The sequence below is a fragment of the Sparus aurata genome, chromosome 19, assembly GCF_900880675.1.
Source record: "Sparus aurata chromosome 19, fSpaAur1.1, whole genome shotgun sequence".
Taxonomy (NCBI): Eukaryota; Metazoa; Chordata; class Actinopteri; order Spariformes; family Sparidae; genus Sparus; species Sparus aurata.
Window position 1 is genome coordinate 26,791,275 of NC_044205.1, and position 20,727 is coordinate 26,812,001.

A 20,727-nucleotide genomic window follows, 5' to 3' on the forward strand; every position below is an offset into this window, starting at 1 on the left:
ATGACTCATCTGAATTTGTGATGTAGAGATTATTAAAAACTGCAGTGTGAAGCGCCAAAACTAGACAAAGTGCTGAGCAAACATACAACTCTAATCCAAACTGAGGGTGCAGGAAGTAAAATATCTTATATGGCACTGAATCTGAATCATAACCCAAGTTAAAAATGATGATGTTGCTTGATGATATTTTCGTAATCTGACCTCTTTTTTGAAACCAGGAAAGGAAAGGAAAAAAAATCTTAAGTTTCTAAACGTAACGCTTTGATGAAAGTGCTTCCTGTCGGTCACTTCATGGAAACCACCGTCAGTCAGTGGGTCATTCATTCAGATGAAGACAGAGGAGGGAAAGGAAAAACACAAGAAATAGGAAGATGACCTACTGGAGGAATCGCTTCTGCTTTTTTAGGCTTTAAGTATTCGACGTCTCCAGTCGGCCGTCAGTTCACCGAGCTCTCTGGACCGAAGGGACAAGAAGACCAACAGAGATCACTTTATTCAGTATTTATTCTCTTCATCTCATATTTAACATCAATCCCTTTTCAAAAATGATCAGCTGTGGAAGCCTGTTGAAGAGTGTGCTGGTCGTCATGGTCGTGGTGGCTGCGGTCGAGTCTGGAGCAGGTAAGATTACGATCTAGATCCAAGAGTTGCAAGATCTTATAGAAGTCATTTAAAATGTCATTTTTTTAAACTCATCTCTTTCTAACATCTGTTTGTTTTAGATGAGAAGCTGGCAAACTGTTGTAAAACAGTCAGCACCCAGGAGATAACCGAGCCAATCACAGGATACATGTTACAGCGAGCGAATGCTCCGTGTGTCCGAGCTGTCATGTAAGTCAGAAGAGCGATGTTGTATGTTTGTGTCAGAACATCAGAATCTGATGTTGATCATTTTGTACCTCTGAAGCAGGAACACAGTCTGTAGAAGTGATTGTCAGAGATTAAATCACACTATTTATTAATTTATTTGACTGTTAATACTATGAAGTGTTTCTAAAGTACTAATGATACATTTGTTTGTCATTCCTGCAGCTTTCAGACAAAATCAGGACTTTTCTGCAGCAAGTTCGGCGCTCCCTGGGTCCGCGGCAAGATCGAAGCATTCGAGTGAGTTTATTATGACTGTAGATTCACTCACATGCTCACTTTGCCTTTTCTACATTCATTTAATCCTTCAATCCTAAACATATGGTCTCATATATTTTTGTTTCTTATAATTTCTCCTACAGGAAAGCCAGAGCTCAGGCCAGTCCTTCACCTGTAGTGCCCTCGTCCACAGTCTCCCTCCTCTCCATCATCACATCCACTGCCTCCCCTCCTTCATCCTCCTCTTCTCTTCCCTCCACATCCGAGATGCTGGCTGATGAAACGTTTTCAGGAAGTGGCAACGAGTAGACCTGAATCATCTCTACCTCCGACCAATGAGAACGACGACAGAATTAGTCAAGAACAATGTTTGAAATAGCACTTGAAAAACAGAATTATGTCAGATTATTATTTACTGTTGAATATTTAGTTTCTTTAAATCACTTCAGGGTGAAATTATTTATTAGTTTAATTTAATTGATAGTTCTGCTAGAAGTATTCATGTATTTATTACCAAGTGTATTTATGTTTACAAGTTACGGTATACAACTTTATGATCAGTGTGTGTTTTTGTTGTTAAGTTAAAACTTGAATTTACAAAATCACCCTGAGAAAATGTTTAAAGATGTGTATTTATTTTAAATCTTGCGATAATTTTTATCTAAAGCAAAAGTTGTTTAACTGTCAGAAATAAATGTTGCACATGCGATCCTGCATCCTGAGTTTATCTGATTGTTTATCTTCATCTTATGAAACATACCAGCTGGTTAGTGGTTGGCAGGTAAACAAAGAGTTGTAGAATATTATCATGAAGTAAAAATAAAAGTACTGTCTTGCTTAAAACTGCACTTAGATTAACGTGAATGAAGATCATTTCAAATGTACTCGAAGTAAACATTACTACACAATATTTTCCTTTAAAAAAAGGAGATGTAATTAAAATCCAGATTAATAAACTGATATTTGTTAGAGAATCACCTGCAGAATGAAACCAAACCGAACGAGACAACATGAAGACGCATCAACAAAATAAACTCCAAATCATCTGCAGCCACAATCACACTAACAGAATCATGTAAGTGTCTCAAACAGCCTCAACAGGTTCTGCTATCAGGAAGTTCAGGGTCCAGTCACGATGGAGCGTGTACGGATCGATAGTTTCTGTTCTGGAATCTATTTACAGATTAAAAATTGGATAACTAACCTCAGTAATTTGGGGTAAATGTGCGTTTTATCATCAACAAGGACACTGTAGACAATAACTGCACTATCACCAGATCTAAACAATACACTGTTGATAGAGACTTCTTCTCCTTCTGTCATAATTATATGCAAACTAAGGCTTTATAAATGCTTCAGGGCCTGAGTGAGCACCAGCATCTTTTTGTGATTGTTTCTAAGGAGGAGTTAACGTCTGCGGCTATATTAGGCCGCCTGGAGAAAAAGCACCACACCCATCGTTTCTGTGTGGCCGCTCAAAGTTTAAAATATCTCAACTTTTCAGAAAGGTGCTCATGACGTTACCGCCACTTTAAATTATCATATGTTAGATCAGTCGGGACTCGTTACCCGTCGCCATGCTAGTCCAGAAAATCAAGGATAAGTTAGTTTCAGCGGTGTGTGTGTCTATCCTGAGCTTTATCAAAACCAATGTGCAGTGTTTCATCTCCGAGGGCTTTCTGCCCAAAATAAAATAATAAATAAAATAATATGTGGACGCGTCACTGACAGAGAGTAGATGGATGCAGCATGTGATGTGTGAGAGTGGACTGTGGTGAACTGTGACACTGAAAATGTTGTGAAGCAGCTGAGACTTAATTACAACTCAGAAAATGATGGTCATGCAGCAGCGGTCTGAAGAGGAGAAGTCCTTTGGCAGTGGCAGGTGTTATCCAGGTACAGAGAGGGAGAGGGTTTAATTATTGGTGATGTTGATCGCTGTCACTAGCTGTTTTTATACTGGGCAGCAAGACGCCAACGTGGCCGTCCTTTTTGTGGCTAAGTCTGCAGATTTAGACAGAAGGCGGTATACTGGGGCTCTGTTCTGGTCTGCCAATATGACGCCTCGGAGGGTACACTTATTTCCGCCTCCATTGCTGTAAATCTGAGCCGTCAATGTGTTGGCCTCTGCGTGAGGTGGGCGGAGGTGTCGATGACCTGCACTGTTGTGCGACCCACAACCGGGGAGTTTTAAAACCAGGAAACAGCTGATCACAGCAGTCAGTCCATCACTTCATCCGCGGACATCAAGATGAGCAACTGGACAGCCGCTGAGATCCAGGAGATGCTAGCGTCTCCTGGGTCTCTGTTGCTGTCTTTGTTGTCCGCTTGTTGGTGTAGCAGCAAGCTACTAACGGTCGCTACTTTCAAATTAAAAGCCCCCCGCTAAGAACCCAGTTCTAAACTCCAATTGGGTGCAATGTAAAGCTCTTATTTTGAAGACAAATTTGACCTGCTTCACTGTTCACGGCCAACTTCATGCTTCACGTTGAGGTATCTGGATGGCAACACATTCTGATTCTTGAGTTTACTTAGTTTAGATTGAATGATGACTAATTTCTCCTCATGTGAGTTAAGGAATTCAGACAGAGTGAGGCTCACAGCTTCAGGGGTCCTAGAGTAGTTTTTCAACTGTGTGAGTGCTAAAGGTTAGCAGGCGGCAGGCCATCATAAAGTACTAAACCTGAGGTTGGCCCGCACGCCAAATGGTGGGAGATGTCTAAACGTTTATGTTCCCGTAGAAGGATAGAGGTGTCAATTTGGGGACAAGAACTAAAGTTGACCGCAGCCAAGTTAGATGAGTTATGGGGGAGACAGGTCAACTTCTCTTTTAGTCTATTGGATAATTTACCAAAGTGACCAATTAGAAGAAGTGGGTGTGTACTGGTAAAAGGACTCTAAAGGCCCGTGCAGGAAGAGAAGGGAAGGTGTGGCACTTGGTAGATCTCCTTAGATCAAAGGCTGATAGGAGTTCTGATAGAGCAGAGGGAGAAGCATTTTGGCATTGCTTTTTCCAGAGATTTGATAATATCAGAAAGCGGCCGCTTCTGATCCGGACGCAGGGCTCAAGATTCTGTTACAATAAAGAGTGCTCTATCATTCCAGCCAGCCTTGCCTCCGCAGAATTCTTTTATCATCAAACTACACGCCGACACCTTGGAGGAGGAAAGCCCAGAAACTACAACGTGACGTCACATGTTTACGCCTACCCCAGTGGCGGCCAAGTGGCAGCTTTTTGGAAAAGAGGAAATATTACAACTCCCTTTTAAAAAGACAAGGCGGCACATTGCAGCCTTGACCTTGCTGCAAATGTGCCACCTTTTCTATCTAAAAGGGGATAATGAAATGATTCACCTCTGTAGAAGTTACAGCTTGAGTGCTGATGTTAAATCGACAGGATTTGTTTTGGTATCAATGATACCAGCCTGGTTTTTCGTGAAAACCTGTCACACTTTAGTCTTCCAAAGAGCAGTGCTGAGTCTCAGGTCTCTGAGCTTGATGATGAGGTTGGAGGGCGTGTCGGTGTTGAATGCTGAACTACAGTCAGTAAACAGCATTCTCAGATTTGTTCCTCTGGTCAAAGTTGAGGAGGAGGCAGTGTGGAGGGTCAAGTAGGAGATTTGAGAGGAGACACCACCCATATGGTCAAATCACTAACAGCTGGATCGCACATCTGGTCTGGACCCAGATGTCTTCCTATCCGGGTCGCTGATAAATCATTGAGGATTATTACATTTTGACGGAGCGTTTCTATTTCAACCGGCACAACTTTTCTAGCCTTTGCAGTCCTAACAGCTCAGGAAGTTCACAGACTGACTGCATGTGCTGTACAATCCATGATGTGACTTCTACTCCCAAGACTACTCAGCCAATTAAATCTGTGTATCGTGCTGAGCATTGTGATGTGAGTTAGATAGAAAGCACAAAGACAGGAATGGAGAACAGGCCCTGACATGTTCACTCTTCTGACGGACAGTTAAAAATGACTCATCTGAATTTGTGATGTAGAGATTATTAAAAACTGCAGTGTGAAGCGCCAAAACTAGACAAAGTGCTGAGCAAACATACAACTCTAATCCAAACTGAGGGTGCAGGAAGTAAAATGTCTTATATGGCACTGAATCTGAATCATAACCCAAGTTAAAAATGATGATGTTGCTTGACAATATTTTCGTAATCTGACCTCTTTTTTGAAACCAGGAAAGGAAAGGAAAAAAAATCTTAAGTTTCTAAACCAAACGCTTTGATGAAGGTGCTTCCTGTCGGTCACTTCATGGAAACCACCGTCAGTCAGCGGGTCATTCATTCAGATGAAGAGAGAGGAGGGAAAGGAAAAACACAAGAAATAGGAAGATGACCTACCGGAGGAATCGCTTCTGCTTTTTTAGGCTTTAAGTATTCGACGTCTCCAGTCGGCCGTCAGTTCACCGAGCTCTCTGGATCTGAAGGGACAAGAAGACCAACAGAGATCACTTTATTCAGTATTTATTCTCTTCATCTCATATTTAACCTCAATCCCTTTTTAAAAATGATCAGCTGTGGAAGCCTGTTGAAGAGTGTGCTGGTCGTCATGGTCGTGGTGGCTGCGGTCGAGTCTGGACCAGGTAAGATTACGATCTAGATCCAAGAGTTGCAAGATCTTATAGAAGTCATTTAAAATGTCATTTTTTTAAACTCGTCTCTTTCTCACATCTGTTTGTTTTAGATGAGAAGCTGGCAAACTGCTGTAAAACAGTCAGCACCCAGGAGATAACCGAGCCAATCACAGGATACATGTTACAGCGAGCGAACGCTCCGTGTGTCCGAGCTGTCATGTAAGTAAAAGAGCGATGTGGTATGTTTGTGTCAGAACATCAGAATCTGATGTTGATCATTTTGTACCTCTGAAGCAGGAACACAGTCTGTAGAAGTGATTGTCAAAGATTAAATCACACTATTTATCAATTTATTGGACTGTTAATACTATGAAGTGTTTCTAAAGTACTAATGATGCATTTGTTTGTCATTCCTGCAGCTTTCAGACAAAATCAGGACTTTTCTGCAGCAAGTTCGGCGCTCCCTGGGTCCGCAGCAAGATCGAAGCATTCGAGTGAGTTTATTATGACTGTAGATTCACTCACACGCTCACTTTGCCTTTTCTACATTCATTTAATCCTTCAATCCTAAACGTATGGTCTCATATATTTTTGTTTCTTATAATTTCTCCTACAGGAAAGCCAGAGCTCAGGCCAGTCCTTCACCTGTAGTGCCCTCGTCCACAGTCTCCCTCCTCTCCATCATCACATCCACTGCCTCCCCTCCTTCATCCTCCTCTTCTCTTCCCTCCACATCCGAGATGCCGGCTGATGAAACGTTTTCAGGAAGTGGCAACGAGTAGACCTGAATCATCTCTACCTCCGACCAATGAGAACGACGACAGAATTAGTCAAGAACAATGTTTGAAATAGCACTTGAAAAACAGAATTATGTCAGATTATTATTTACTGTTGAATATTTAGTTTCTTTAAATCACTTCAGAGTGAAATTATTTATTAGTTTAATTTAATTGACAGTTCTGCTAGAAGCATTCATGTATTTATTACCAAGTGTATTTATGTTTACAAGTTACGGTATACAACTTTATGATCAGTGTGTGTTTTTGTTGTTAAGTTAAAACTTGAATTTACAAAATCATCCTGAGAAAATATTTAAAGATGTGTATTTATTTTAAATCTTGTGATAACTTTTATCTAAAGCAAAAGTTGTTTAACTGTCAGAAATAAATGTTGCACATGCGATCCTGCATCCTGAGTTTATCTGATTGTTTATCTTCATCTTATGAAACATACCAGCTGGTTAGTGGTTGGCAGGTAAACAAAGAGTTGTAGAATATTATTATAAAGTAAAAATAAAAGTACTGTCTTGCTTAAAACTGCACTTAGATTGACGTAAATGAAGATCATTTCAAATGTACTCGAAGTAAACATTACTACACAATATTTTCCTTTAAAAAAAAGGAGATGTAATTAAAATCAAGATTAATAAACTGATATTTGTTAGAGAATCAACTGTAGAATGAAACCATACCGAACGAGACAACATGAAGACGCATCAACAAAATAAACTGCAAATCAGCTGCAGCCAAAATCACACTAACAGAATCATGTAAGTGTCTCAAACAGCCTCAACAGGTTCTGCTATCCGGAAGTTCAGGGTCCAGTCACGATGGAGCGGTGTACGGATCGATAGTTTCTGTTCTGGAATCTATTTACAGATTAAAAATTGGATAACTAACCTCAGTAATTTGGGGTAAATGTGCGTTTTATCATCAACAAGGACACTGTAGACAATAACTGCACTGTCACCAGATCTAAACAATACACTCTTGATAGAGACTTCTTCTCCTTCTGTCATAATTATATGCAAACTAAGGCTTTATAAATGCTTCAGGGCCTGAGTGAGCACCAGCATCTTTTTGTGATTGTTTCTAAGGAGGAGTTAACACCTGCAGCTATATTAGGCCGCCTGGAGAAAAAGCACCACACCCAGCGTTTCTGTGTGGCCGCTCCGAGCACTTCAGGTTTAAAATATCTCAACTTTTCAGAAAGGTGCTCATGACGTTACCGCCACTTTAAATTATCATATGTTAGATCAGTCGGGACTCGTTACCCATCGCCATGCTAGTCCAGAAAATCAAGGATAAGTTAGTTTCGGCGGTGTGTGTGTCTATCCTGAGCTTTATCAAAACCAATGTGCAGTGCTTCATCTCCGAGGGCTTTCTGCCCAAAATAAAATGATAAATAAAATAATATGTGGACACATCACTGACAGGGAGTAGATATTTGTGATGGCTCATGTGTGGAGCTTTTCAGATCGGAACAGCAGGATGCAGCATGTGATGTGTGAGAGTGGACTGTGGTGAACTGTGACACTGAAAATGTTGTGAAGCAGCTGAGACTTAATTACAACTCAGAAAATGATGGTCATGCAGCAGCGGTCTGAAGAGGAGAAGTCCTTTGGCAGTGGCAGGTACAGAGAGGGAGAGGGTTTTTTATTGGTGATGTTGATCGCTGTCACTAGCTATTTTTAAACTGGGCAGCAAGATGCCAACGTGGCCGTCCTTTTTGCGGTTAGGTCCGCGGATTTAGACAGAAGGCGTGATACTGGGGGTCTGTTCTGGTCTGCAAATGTGACGCCTCGGAGGGTACACTTTTTTCCACCTCCACTGCTGTAAATCTGAGCAGTCGATGTGCCGGCCTCTGCGTGAGGTAGGCGGAGGTGTCGATGACCTGCACTGTTGTGCAACCCACAGCTGGGGAGTTTTAAAACCAGGAAACAGCTGATCACAGCAGTCAGTCAATCACTTCATCCGCGGATGTCAAGATGAGCAACTGGACAGCCGCTGAGATCCAGGAGATGCTAGCCTCTCCTCGGTCTCTGTAGCTGTCTTCGTTGTCCTCTTGTTGGTGTAGCAGCAAGCTACTAACGGTCGCTACTTTCAAATTAAAACCCCCCGCTAAGAACCCAGTTCTAAACTCCAATTGGGTGCAATGTAAAGCTCTTATTTTGAAGACAAATTTGACCTGCTTCACTGTTCACGCCCAACTTCATGCTTCACGTTGAGGTATCTGGATGGCAACACATTCTGATTCTTGAGTTTACTTAGTTTAGATTGAATGATGACTAATTTCTCCTCATGTGAGTTAAGGAATGCAGACAGAGTGAGGCTCACAGCTTCAGGGGTCCTAGAATAGTTTTTCAACTGTGTGAGTGCTAAAGGTTAGCAGGAGGCAGGCCATCATAAAGTACTAAACCTGAGGTTGGCCCGCACGCCAAATGGTGGGAGATGTCTAAACGTTTATGTTCCTGTAGAAGGATAGAGGTGTCAATTTGGGGACAAGAACTAAAGTTGACCGCAGCCAAGTTAGATGAGTTATGGGGGAGACATGTCAACTTCTCTTTTAGTCTATTGGATAATTTACCAAAGTGACCAATTAGAAGAAGTGGGTGTGTACTGGAAAAGGGACTCTAAAGGCCCGTGCAGGAAGAGAAGGGAAGGTGTGGCACTTGGTAGATCTCCTTAGATCAAAGGCTGATAGGAGTTCTGGTAGAGCAGAGAGAGAAGCATTTTGGCATTGCTTTTTCCAGAGATTTGATAATATCAGAAAGCGGCCGCTTCTGATCCGGACGCAGGGCTCAAGATTCTGTTACAATAAAGAGTGCTCTATCATTCCAGCCAGCCTTGCCTCCGCAGAATTCTTTTATCATCAAACTACACGCCGACACCTTGGAGGAGGAAAGCCCAGAAACTACAACGTCACGTCACATGTTTACGCCTACCCCAGTGGCGGCCAAGTGGCGGCTTTTTGGAAAAGAGGGAATATTACAACTCCCTTTTAAAAAGACAAGGCGGCACATTGCAGCCTTTACCTTGCTGCAAATGTGCCACCTTTTCTATCTAAAAGGGGATAATGAAATGATTCACCTCTGTAGAAGTTACAGCTTGAGTGTTGATGTTAAATCGACAGGATTTGTTTTGGTATCAATGATACCAGCCTGGTTTTATGTGAAAACCTGTCACACTTTAGTCTTCCAAAGAGCAGTGCTGAGTCTCAGGTCTCTGAGCTTGATAATGAGGTTGGAGGGCGTGTCGGTGTTGAATGCTGAACTACAGTCAGTAAACATCATTCTCAGATTTGTTCCTCTGGTCAAAGTTGAGGAGGAGGCAGTGTGGAGGGTCAAGTAGGAGATTTGAGAGGAGACACCACCCATATGGTCAAATCACTGACAGGTGGATCGCACATCTGGTCTGGACCCAGATGTCTTCCTATCCGGGTCGGGACCTACCGCTGATAAATCATTGAGGATTATTACATTTTGACGGAGCGTTTCTATTTCAACCGGCACAACTTTTCTAACCTTTGCAGTCCTAACAGCTCAGTAAGTTCACAGACTGACTGCATGTGCTGTACAATCCATGATGTGACTTCTACTCCCAAGACTACTCAGCCAATTAAATCTGTGTATCGTGCTGAGCATTGTGATGTGAGTTAGATAGAAAGCACAAAGACAGGAATGGAGAACAGGCCCTGACATGTTCACTCTTCTGACGGACAGTTAAAAATGACTCATCTGAATTTGTGGTGTAGAGATTATTAAAAACTGCAGTGTGAAGCGCCAAAACTAGACAAAGTGCTGAGCAAACATACAACTCTAATCCAAACTGAGGGTGCAGGAAGTAAAATGTCTCATATGGCACTGAATCTGAATCATAACCCAAGTTAGAAATGATGATTTCTGGACCTTTGCTTGATGATATTTTCCTAATCGTACCTCATTTTTGAAACCAGGAAAGGAAAGGAAAAAAAATCTTAAGTTTCTAAACGTAACGCTTTGATGAAAGTACTTCCTGTCGGTCACTTCATGGAAACCACCGTCAGTCAGCGGGTCATTCATTCAGATGAAGACAGAGGAGGGAAAGGAAAAACACAAGAAATAGGAAGATGACCTACCGGAGGAATCGCTTCTCCTTTTTCAGGCTTTAAGTATCCGACGTCTCCAGTCGGCTGTCAGTTCACCGAGCTCTCTGGATCTGAAGGGACAAGAAGACCAACAGAGATCACTTTATTCAGTATTTATTCTCTTCATCTCATATTTAACCTCAATCCCTTTTAAAAATGATCAGCTGTGGAAGCCTGTTGAAGAGTGTGCTGGTCGTCATGGTCGTGGTGGCTGTGGTCGAGTCTGGACCAGGTAAGATTACGATCTAGATCGAAGAGTTGCAAGATCTTATACAAGTCATTTAAAATGTCATTTTTTAAATTTGTCTCTTTCTCACTTCTGTTTTAGGTGAGAAGCTGGCAAGCTGTTGCCAAACAGTCAGCGGCCAGGAGATAACCGAGCCAATCACAGGATACATGTTACAGCGAGCGAATGCTCCGTGTGTCCGAGCTGTCATGTAAGTCAGAAGAGCGATGTTGTATGTTTGTGTCAGAACATCAGAATCTGATGTTGATCATTTTGTACCTCTGAAGCAGGAACAGTCTGTAGTCAGAGATTAAATCACACTATTTATCAAGTTATTTGACTGTTAATACTATGAAGTGTTTCTAAAGTACTAATGATGCATTTGTTTGTCATTCCTGCAGCTTTCAGACAAAATCAGGACTTTTCTGCAGCAAGTTCGGCGCTCCCTGGGTCCGCAGCAAGATCGAAGCATTCGAGTGAGTTTATTATGACTGTAGATTCACGCACACACTCAGTTTGCCTTTTCTACATTCATTTAATCCTTTAATCCTAAACGTATGGTCTCATATATGTTTGTTTCTTATAATTTGTCTCACAGGAAAGCAAAAGCTCAGGCCAGTCCTTCACCTGTAGTGCCCTCGTCCACAGTCTCCCTCCTCTCCATCATCACATCCACTGCCTCCCCTCCTTCATCCTCCTCTTCTCTTCCCTCCACATCCGAGATGCCGGCTGATGAAACGTTTTCAGGAAGTGGCAACGAGTAGACCTGAATCATCTCTACCTCTGACCAATGAGAACGACGACAGAATTAGTCAAGAACAATATTTGAAATAGCACTTGAAAAACAGAATTATGTCAGATTATTATTTACTGTTGAATATTTAGTTTCTTTAAATCACTTCAGAGTGAAATTATTTATTAGTCTAATTTAATTGACAGTTCTGATAGAAGTATTCATGTATTTATTACCAAGTGTATTTATGTTTACAAGTTACGGGATACAACTTCATGATCAGTGTGTGTTTTTGTTGTTAAGTTAAAACTTGAATTTACAAAATCATCCTGAGAAAATGTTTAAAGATGTGTATTTATTTTAAATCTTGTGATAACTTTTATCTAAAGCAAAAGTTGTTTAACTGTCAGAAATAAATGTTGCACATGCGATCCTGCATCCTGAGTTTATCTGATTGTTTATCTTCATCTTATGAAACATACCAGCTGGTTAGTGGTTGGCAGGTAAACAAAGAGTTGTAGAATATTATCATGAAGTAAAAATAAAAGTACTGTCTTGCTTAAAACTGCACTTAGATTGACGTAAATGAAGATCATTTCAAATGTACTCGAAGTAAACATTACTACACAATATTTTCCTTTAAAAAAAAGGAGATGTAATTAAAATCAAGATTAATAAACTGATATTTGTTAGAGAATCAACTGTAGAATGAAACCAAACCGAACGAGACAACATTAAGACGCATCAACAAAATAAACTGCAAATCAGCTGCAGCCAAAATCACACTAACAGAATCATGTAAGTGTCTCAAACAGCCTCAACAGGTTCTGCTATCAGGAAGTTCAGGGTCCAGTCACGATGGAGCGGTGTACGGATCGATAGTTTCTGTTCTGGAATCTATTTACAGATTAAAAATTGGAGTTCTAACCTCAGTAATTTGGGGTAAATGTGCGTTTTATCATCAACAAGGACACTGTAGACAATAACTGCAACTTTTCCTTCTGTCTGTCATAACTATATTCAAACTAAGGCTTTATAAATGCTTCAGGGCCTGAGTGAGCACCAGCATCTTTTTGTGATTGTTTCTAAGGAGGAGTTAACGTCTGCAGCTATATTAGGCCGCCTGGAGAAAAAGCACCACACCCAGCGTTTCTGTGTGGCCACTCCGAGCACTTCAGGTTTAAAATATCTCAACTTTTCAGAAAGGTGCTCATGACGTTACAGTTACTTTAAATTATTATATGTTAGATCAGTCGGGACTCGTTACCCGTCGCCATGCTAGTCCAGAAAATCAAGGATAAGTTAGTTTTGGCTGTGTGTGTGTCTATCCTGAGCTTTATCAAAACCAATGTGCAGTGCTTCATCTCCGAGGGCTTTCTGCCCAAAATAAAATAATAAATAAAATAATATGTGGACGCGTCACTGACAGGGAGTAGATGGATGCAGCATGTGATGTGTGAGAGTGGACTGTGGTGAACTGTGACACTGAAAACCTTGTGAAGCAGCTGAGACTTAATTACAACTCAGAAGATGATGGTCATGCAGCAGCGGTCTGAAGAGGAGAAGTCCTTTGGCAGTGGCAGGTGTTACCCAGGTACAGAGAGGGAGAGGGTTTAATTATTGGTGATGTTGATCGCTGTCACTAGCTGTTTTTATACTGGGCAGCAAGATGCCAATGTGCCCGTCCTTTTTGCGGCTAAGTCTGCAGATTTAGACAGAAGGCGGTATACTGGGGGTCTGTTCTGGTCTGCCAATATGACGCCTCGGAGGGTACACTTATTTCCGCCTCCATTGTTGTAAATCTGAGCCGTCAATGTGTTGGCCTCTGCGTGAGGTGGGCGGAGGTGTCGATGACCTGCACTGTTGTGCGACCCACAGCTGGGGAGTTTTAAAACCAGGAAACAGCTGATCACAGCAGTCAGTCAATCACTTCATCCACAGACATCAAGATGAGCAACTGGACAGCCGCTGAGATCCAGGAGATGCTAGCGTCTCCTGGGTCTCTGTAGCTGTCTTTGTTGTCCGCTTGTTGGTGTAGCAGCAAGCTACTAACGGTCGCTACTTTCAAATTAAAACCCCCCGCTAGGAACCCAGTTCTAAACTCCAATTGGGTGCAATGTAAAGCTCTTATTTTGAAGACAAATTTGACCTGCTTCACTGTTCACGCCCAACTTCATGCTTCACGTCGAGGTATCTGGATGGCAACACATTCTGATTCTTGAGTTTACTTAGTTTAGATTGAATGATGACTAATTTCTCCTCATGTGAGTTAAGGAATGCAGACAGAGTGAGGCTCACAGCTTCAGGGGTCCTAGAGTAGTTTTTCAACTGTGTGAGTGCTAAAGGTTAGCAGGCGGCAGGCCATCATAAAGTACTAAACCTGAGGTTGGCCCGCACGCCAAATGGTGGGAGATGTCTAAACGTTTATGTTCCTGTAGAAGTATAGAGGTGTCAATTTGGGGACAAGAACTAAAGTTGACCGCAGCCAAGTTAGATAGGTTATGGGGGAGACAGGTCAACTTCTCTTTTAGTCTATTGGATAATTTACCAAAGTGACCAATTAGAAGAAGTGGGCGGTACTGGAAAAGGGACTCTAAAGGCCCGTGCAGGAAGAGAAGGGAAGGTTCGGCACTTGGTAGATCTCCTTAGATCAAAGGCTGATAGGAGTTCTGATAGAGCAGAGGGAGAAGCATTTTGGCATTGCTTTTTCCAGAGATTTGATAATATCAGAAAGCGGCCGCTTCTGATCCGGACGCAGGGCTCAAGATTCTGTTACAATAAAGATTGCTCTATCATTCCACCCAGCCTTGCCTACGCAGAATTCTTTTATCATCAAACTACACGCCGACACCTTGGAGGAGGAAAGCCCAGAAACTACAACGTTACGTCACATGTTTACGCCTACCCCAGTGGCGGCCAAGTGGCGGCTTTTTGGAAAAGAGGGAATATTACAACTCCCTTTTAGAAAGATAAGGCGGCAATTGCAGCCTTGACCTTGCTGCAATGTGCCACCTTTTCTATCTAAAAGGGGCAAATGAAATGATTCACCTCTGTAGAAGTTACAGCTTGAGTGTTGATGTTAAATCGACAGGATTTGTTTTGGTATCAATGATACCAGCCTGGTTTTACGTGAAAACCAGTCACACTTCAGTCTTCCAAAGAGCAGTGCTGAGTCTCAGGTCTCTGAGCTTGATGATGAGGTTGGAGGGCGTGTCGGTGTTGAATGCTGAACTACAGTCAGTAAACATCATTCTCAGATTTGTTCCTCTGGTCAAAGTTGAGGAGGAGGCAGTGTGGAGGGTCAAGTAGGAGATTTGAGAGGAGACACCACCCATATGGTCAAATCACTAACAGCTGGATCGCACATCTGGTCTGGACCCAGATGTCTTCCTATCCGGGTCGGGACCTACCGCTGATAAATCATTGAGGATTATTACATTTTGACGGAGCGTTTCTATTTCAACCGGCACAACTTTTCTAGCCTTCGCAGGCCTAACAGCTCAGTAAGTTCACAGACTGACTGCATGTGCTGTACAATCCATGATGTGACTTCTACTCCCAAGACTACTCAGCCAATTAAATCTGTGTATCGTGCTGAGCATTGTGATGTGAGTTAGATAGAAAGCACAAAGACAGGAATGGAGAACAGGCCCTGACATGTTCACTCTTCTGACGGACAGTTAAAAATGACTCATCTGAATTTGTGATGTAGAGATTATTAAAAACTGCAGTGTGAAGCGCCAAAACTAGACAAAGTGCTGAGCAAACATACAACTCTAATCCAAACTGAGGGTGCAGGAAGTAAAATGTCTTATATGGCACTGAATCTGAATCATAACCCAAGTTAGAAATGATGATTTCTGGACCTTTGCTTGATGATATTTTCCTAATCGTACCTCATTTTTGAAACCAGGAAAGGAAAGGAAAAAAAATCTTAAGTTTCTAAACGTAACGCTTTGATGAAAGTGCTTCCTGTCGGTCACTTCATGGAAACCACCGTCAGTCAGCGGGCTCATTCATTCAGATGAAGACAGAGGAGGGAAAGGAAAAACACAAGAAATAGGAAGATGACCTACCGGAGGAATCGCTTCTCCTTTTTTCAGGCTTTAAGTATCCGACGTCTCCAGTCGGCTGTCAGTTCACCGAGCTCTCTGGATCTGAAGGGACAAGAAGACCAACAGAGATCACTTTATTCAGTATTTATTCTCTTCATCTCATATTTAACCTCAATCCCTTTTTAAAAATGATCAGCTGTGGAAACCTGTTGAAGAGTGTGCTGGTCGTCATGGTCGTGGTGGCTGTGGTCGAGTCTGGAGCAGGTAAGATTACGATCTAGATCGAAGAGTTGCAAGATCTTGTAGAAGTCATTTAAAATGACATTCTTTAAACTCATCTCTTTCTCACATCTGTTTGTTTTAGATGAGAAGCTGGCAAATTGCTGTAAAACAGTCAGCACCCAGGAGATAACCGAGCCAATCACAGGATACATGTTACAGCGAGCAAACGCCCCGTGTGTCCGAGCTGTCATGTAAGTAAGAAGAGCGATGTTGTATGTTTGTGTCAGAACATCAGAATCTGATGTTGATCATTTTGTACCTCTGAAGCAGGAACACAGTCTGTAGAAGTGATTGTCAGAGATTAAATCACACTATTTATCAATTTATTTGACTGTTAATACTATGAAGTGTTTCTAAAGTACTAATGATACATTTGTTTGTCATTCCTGCAGCTTTCAGACAAAATCAGGACTTTTCTGCAGCAAGTTCGGCGCTCCCTGGGTCCGCGGCAAGATCGAAGCATTCGAGTGAGTTTATTATGACTGTAGATTCACTCACACGCTCACTTTGCCTTTTCTACATTCATTTAATCCTTTAATCCTAAACGTATGGTCTCATATATGTTTGTTTCTTATAATTTGTCTCACAGGAAAGCCAGAGCTCAGGCCAGTCCTTCACCTGTAGTGCCCTCGTCCACAGTCTCCCTCCTCTCCATCATCACATCCACTGCCTCCCCTCCTTCATCCTCCTCTTCTTCTTCCCTCCACATCCGAGATGCCGGCTGATGAAACGTTTTCAGGAAGTGGCAACGAGTAGACCTGAATCATCTCTACCTCCGATCAATGAGAACGATGACAGAATTAGTCAAGAACAATGTTTGAAATAGCACTTGAAAAACAGAATTATGTCAGATTATTATTTACTGTTGAATATTTAGTTTCTTTAAATCACTTCAGAGTGAAATTATTTATTAGTTTAATTTAATTGACTGATAGTTCTGATAGAAGTATTCATGTATTTATTACCAAGTGTATTTATGTTTACAAGTTACGGTATACAACTTTATGATCAGTGTGTGTTTTTGTTGTTAAGTTAAAACTTGAATTTACAAAATCATCCTGAGAAAATATTTAAAGATGTGTATTTATTTTAAATCTTGTGATAACTTTTATCTAAAGCAAAAGTTGTTTAACTGTCAGAAATAAATGTTGCACATGCGATCCTGCATCCTGAGTTTATCTGATTGTTTATCTTCATCTTATGAAACATACCAGCTGGTTAGTGGTTGGCAGGTAAACAAAGAGTTGTAGAATATTATTATAAAGTAAAAATAAAAGTACTGTCTTGCTTAAAACTGCACTTAGATTAACGTGAATGAAGATCATTTCAAATGTACTCGAGGTAAACATTACTACACAACATTTTCCTTTAAAAAGAAAAAGGAGATGTAATTAAAATCAAGATTAATAAACTGATATTTGGCAGAGAATCAACTGTAGAATGAAACCAAACCAAACTAGACAACATTAAGACGCATCAACAAAATAAACTCCAAATCATCTGCAGCCACAATCACACTAACACAATCATGTAAGTGTCTCAAACAGCCTCAACAGGTTCTGCTATCAGGAAGTTCAGGGTCCAGTCACGATGGAGCGGTGTACGGATCGATAGTTTCTGTTCTGGAATCTATTTACAGATTAAAAATTGGAGTTCTAACCTCAGTAATTTGGGGTAAATGTGTGTTTTATCATCAACAAGGACACTGTAGACAATAACTGCAACTTTTCCTTCTGTCTGTCATAACTATATTCAAACTAAGGCTCTATAAATGCTTCAAGGGCCTGAGTGAGCACCAGCATCTTTTTGTGATTGTTTCTAAGGAGGAGTTAACGTCTGCGGCTATATTAGGCCGCCTGGAGAAAAAGCACCACACCCAGCGTTTCTGTGTGGCCACTCCGAGCACTTCAGGTTTAAAATATCTCAACTTTTCAAAAAGGGACTCATGATGTTACCGTTACTTTAAATGATCATATGTTAGATCAGTCGGGACTCGTTACCCGTCGCCATGCTAGTCCAGAAAATCAAGGATAAGTTAGTTTTGGCTGTGTGTGTGTATCCTGAGCTTTATCAAAACCAATGTGCAGTGCTTCATCTCCGAGGGCTTTCTGCCCAAAATAAAATGATAAATAAAATAATATGTGGACGCGTCACTGACAGGGAGTAGATATTTGTGATGGCTCATGTGTGGAGATTTTCAGATCGGAACAGCAGGATGCAGCATGTGATGTGTGAGAGTGGACTGTGGCGAACTGTGACACTGAAAATGTTGTGAAGCAGCTGAGATTTAATTACAACTCAGAAGATGATGGTCATGCAGCAGCGGTCTGAAGAGGAGAAGTCCTTTGGCAGTGGTAGGTGTTATCCAGGTACAGAGAGGGAGAGGGATTAATTATTGGTGATGTTGATCGCTGTCACTAGCTATTTTTAAACTGGGCAGCAAGACGCCATTGTGCCCGTCCTTTTTGCGGGTAAGTCTGCAGATTTAGACAGAAGGCGGTATACTGGGGGTCTGTTCTGGTCTGCCAATATGACGCCTCGGAGGGTACACTTATTTCCGCCTCCATAGCTGTAAATCTGAGCCGTCAATGTGTTGGCCTCTGCGTGAGGTGGGCGGAGGTGTCGATGACCTGCACTGTTGCGCGACCCACAACCGGGGAGTTTTAAAACCAGGAAACAGCTGATCACAGCAGTCAGTCCATCACTTCATCCGCGGACATCAAGATGAGCAACTGGACAGCCGCTGAGATCCAGGAGATGCTAGCGTCTCCTGGGTCTCTGTAGCTGTCTTTGTTGTCCGCTTGTTGGTGTAGCAGCAAGCTACTAACGGTCGCTACTTTCAAATTAAAAGCCCCCCGCTAAGAACCCGGTTCTAAACTCCAATTGGGTGCAATGTAAAGCTCTTATTTTGAAGACAAATTTGACCTGCTTCACTGTTCACGCCCAACTTCATGCTTCACGTTGAGGTATCTGGATGGCAACACATTCTGATTCTTGAGTTTACTTAGTTTAGATTGAATGATGACTACTTTCTCCTCATGTGAGTTAAGGAATGCAGACAGAGTGAGGCTCACAGCTTCAGGGGTCCTAGAGTAGTTTTTCAACTGTGTGAGTGCTAAAGGTTAGCAGGCGGCAGGCCATCATAAAGTACAAAACCTGAGGTTGGCCTGCACGCCAAATGGTGGGAGATGTCTGAACGTTTATGTTCCTGTAAAAGGATAGAGGTGTCAATTTGGGGACAAGACCTAAAGTTGACCGCAGCCAAGTTAGATGAGTTATGGGGGAGACAGGTCAACTTCTCTTTTAGTATATTGGATAATTTACCAAAGTGACCAATTAGAAGAAGTGGGTGTGTACTGGAAAAGGGACTCTAAAGGCCCGTGCAGGAAGAGAAGGGAAGGTGTGGCACTTGGTAGATCTCCTTAGATCAAAGGCTGATAGGAGTTCTGATAGAGCAGAGGGAGAAGCATTTTGGCATTGCTTTTTCCAGAGATTTGATAATATCAGAAAGCGGCCGCTTCTGATCCAGACGCAGGGCTCAAGATTCTGTTACAATAAAGAGTGCTCTATCATTCCAGCCAGCCTTGCCTCCGCAGAATTCTTTTATCATCAAACTACACGCCGACACCTTGGAGGAGGAAAGCCCAGAAACTACAACGTTACGTCACATGTTTACGCCTACCCCAGTGGCGGCCAAGTGGCGGCTTTTTGGAAAAGAGGGAATATTACAACTCCCTTTTAAAAAGACAAGGCGGCACATTGCAGCCTTGACCTTGCTGCAAATGTGCCACCTTTTCTATCTAAAAGGGGATAATGAAATGATTCACCTCTGTAGAAGTTACAGCTTGAGTGTTGATGTTAAATCGACAGGATTTGTTTTGGTATCAATGATACCAGCCTGGTTTTATGTGAAAACCTGTCACACTTTAGTCTTCCAAAGAGCAGTGCTGAGTCTCAGGTCTCTGAGCTTGATGATGAGGTTGGAGGGCGTGTCGGTGTTGAATGCTGAACTACAGTCAGTAAACAGCATTCTCAGATTTGTTCCTCTGGTCAAAGTTGAGGAGGAGGCAGTGTGGAGGGTCAAGTGGGAGATTTGAGAGGAGACACCACCCTCATGGTCAAATCACTAACAGGTGGATCGCACATCTGGTCTGGACCCAGATGTCTTCCTATCCAGGTCGGGACCTACCGCTGATAAATCATTGAGGATTATTACATTTTGACGGAGCGTTTCTATTTCAACTGGCACAACTTTTCTAACCTTTGCAGAACTAACAGCTCAGTAAGTTCACAGACTGACTGCATGTGCTGTATAATCCATGATGTGACTTCTACTCCCAAGACTACTCAGCCAATTAAATCTGTGTATCGTGCTGAGCATTGTGATGTGAGTTAGATAGAAAGCACAAAGACAGGAATGGAGAACAGGCCCTGACATGTTCACTCTTCTGACGGACAGTTAAAAATGACTCATCTGAATTTGTGATGTAGAGATTATCAAAAACTGCAGTGTGAAGCGCCAAAACTAGACAAAGTGCTGAGCAAACATACAACTCTAATCCAAACTGAGGGTGCAGGAAGTAAAATGTCTTATATGGCACTGAATCTGAATCATAACCCAAGTTAAAAATGATGATGTTGCTTGACGATATTTTCGTAATCTGACCTCTTTTTTGAAACCAGGAAAGGAAAGGAAAAAAAATCTTAAGTTTCTAAACCAAACGCTTTGATGAAAGTGCTTCCTGTTGGTCACTTCATGGAAACCACCGTCAGTCAGCGGGTCATTCATTCAGATGAAGACAGAGGAGGGAAAGGAAAAACACAAGAAATAGGAAGATGACCTAC

At 42.0% G+C, this 20,727-nt stretch overlaps 1 long non-coding RNA gene across 1 annotated transcript; it reads right to left on the reverse strand.

Annotated features, from left to right (window-relative positions):
- Positions 1 to 1,276: 1,276 nt before the first annotated feature.
- LOC115570086 (uncharacterized) lies at positions 1,277 to 16,571 on the reverse strand. Its single transcript, XR_003981698.1, has 7 exons — positions 16,501 to 16,571; positions 15,622 to 15,702; positions 11,440 to 11,595; positions 10,578 to 10,657; positions 6,327 to 6,476; positions 5,449 to 5,528; positions 1,277 to 1,408 (listed from the first exon to the last, which is right to left on the reverse strand). It is a non-coding gene; the product is annotated as an uncharacterized LOC115570086 (long non-coding RNA).
- Between the last annotated feature and the right edge of the window lie 4,156 nt (positions 16,572 to 20,727).